Genomic DNA, 2,271 nt, shown 5'->3' with positions numbered 1-2,271 from the left:
TCCTCAGAGTAAGTGTTATTTTAGCCTTACAAATTTGCGGGCACACAAAGCTTGAGTGACTAGCCCAGAGTCACCCAGGCATCCAGTGAGGTCACCTGGAAAGAGGCTTAGATCTAAGTGGCACAGCCTGCCACTTAATACATCAATTTCCTTCTCTGAAAAACATGGGATTTCGACAAGATGTCTCTGTGGTCCTTTCAGCTCTAAGGCTCTAATTTAAAACAAGGAACAGAAAGGAATATTTGGGTGGAGCCAAGATGACAGAGTAGAAAGACACACATATTCTAGCTCTTCCCCCACAGCCCATAAAATACGTGTAAAGAATGACTCTCAATGAATTCTAGAGCAGTAGAAGCCACAGAATGATGGAGTGGAGGAGACTTCCAGCCCAGGGTGACCTGGAAGGCCAACAGGAAAGATCTATCGCATGGGACATGGAGCAGAGCACAACCCAGCCTTGGCTGCAGTGCCGGGAAAACAAGGGCCAGACTAGACCTTGGGGGCACAATCCCCAGTGGCAGTGCAGATCCCTCAACCCACAGGCACCAAAGATCAGTAAGAGGGTTTTTTCAACTGGCTGAGAAGGGAACAGGGTCCCCCCACAGCTCTGGCCCCAGGCAGCAGCAGCAGCAGAGGCCACAGTGGGCAGCGACTCCCACAGAAAGCAGCAGCCAGCATCCGTTGTATGAGGCCTCATTGTAAAGCTCTTGGGGGAAATGAGCAGCTGACCTTAATCTCACACTGAGTGTGGTGGAACTGGAGGTGAGGTGGTTGTGGAGAGAAAATTCTACTACTGGCAGATTCTGGGAACAAAATATTGCAAGCAGCTAGAAAGAAACAATTTGAGTATTCTGGAAATACAATCAGGATAACACAAGATCTAGCATTTTCTATATTAAGGGACTGAAGGGCATGAAATATGATATTCCAAAAGTCAAAAGAACTAGGACTAAAACCAAGAATCACCTACTCAGAAAAACTGAGTATAATACTTCAGGGGAAAAAATGGTCTTTCAATGAAATAGAGGACTTCCAAGCATTCTTGATGAAAAGATCAGAGCTGAAAAGAAAATGTGACTTTCAAACACAAGAATCAAGAGAAGCATGAAAAGGTAAAGAGGAAAGAGAAATCATAAGAGACTTACAAAAGTTGAACTGTTTACATTCCTACATGGAAAAACAATATCTGTAACTCTTGAAACTTTTCTCAGCATCTGGGTAGTTGGAGTGAGTATACACACACAGAGACAGAGACAGAGAGAAACAGAGAGAGACAGAGACAGAGAGACACAGAGAGAGACAGAGAGAGAGAATGCAGAGTGAGTTGAATAGGAAAGGATCATATCTAAAAAAATAAAATTAAGGGGTGAGAGAGGAATATATTGGGAGGAGAGGGAGAAATGGAATGGGGCAAATTATCTCTCATAAAAGAGGCAAGAAAAAGCCTTTTCAATGGAGGGAAAAAGTGGGGAGGTGAGAGGGGGAAAATGAAGCTTACTCTCATCACATCTGGCTCAAGGAAGGAATAAAATGCACACTCAATTTGGTATGAAAACCTATCTTACAATACAGGAAAGTAGGGGAGAAAGGGATAAGCAGGGTGGGGGGGATGATGGAAGGGAGGGCAAATGGGAGGAAGGATCAATTAGAAGTAAACACTCTTGGGGAGGGACAAGGTCAAAAGAGAGAATAGAAGAAATGGGGGACAGGATAGGATGGACAGAAATATAGTTAGTCTTACACAACATGACTGTTATGGAAGTCATTTGCAAAACTACACATATATAGCCTATATTGAATTGCTTGCCTTCTCAATGGGGATGGGTGGGGAGGAAGAAAGGAAGAGAAGTTGGAACTCAAAGTTTTAGGAACAAATGTTGAGTATTGTTCTTGCATACAACTGGGAAATAAGAAATACAGGTAATAGGGTATAGAAATTTATCCTGCCCTACAGGACAAAACAGAAGATGGTGATAAGGGAAAGGAGGGATGTTAGAAGGGAAGGCAGATTGGTGGTAGGAGTAATCAGAAGGCACAGCATTTTGGGGTGGAAGGAGAGGAGAAATGGGGAGAAAATTTGGAACTCAAAATTTTATGAAAATGAATGTTGAAAACTTAAAATAAATAAATAATTTTTAAAAAAGAAAGGACTATTTGGTGGGATGAGAACTGAATACAGACCCTTCCCCTCACCCTCCTTGCTAATATCAATCAATCAACCAATCTACCAACTCAACAGAAATTTATTAAATTCCTCTCAGTGCCAGTCCT

The sequence above is a fragment of the Notamacropus eugenii genome, chromosome 1 (genome assembly GCF_028372415.1).
Source record: "Notamacropus eugenii isolate mMacEug1 chromosome 1, mMacEug1.pri_v2, whole genome shotgun sequence".
NCBI classification, from domain to species: Eukaryota; Metazoa; Chordata; class Mammalia; order Diprotodontia; family Macropodidae; genus Notamacropus; species Notamacropus eugenii.
This window is presented reverse-complemented; position numbering follows the sequence as displayed.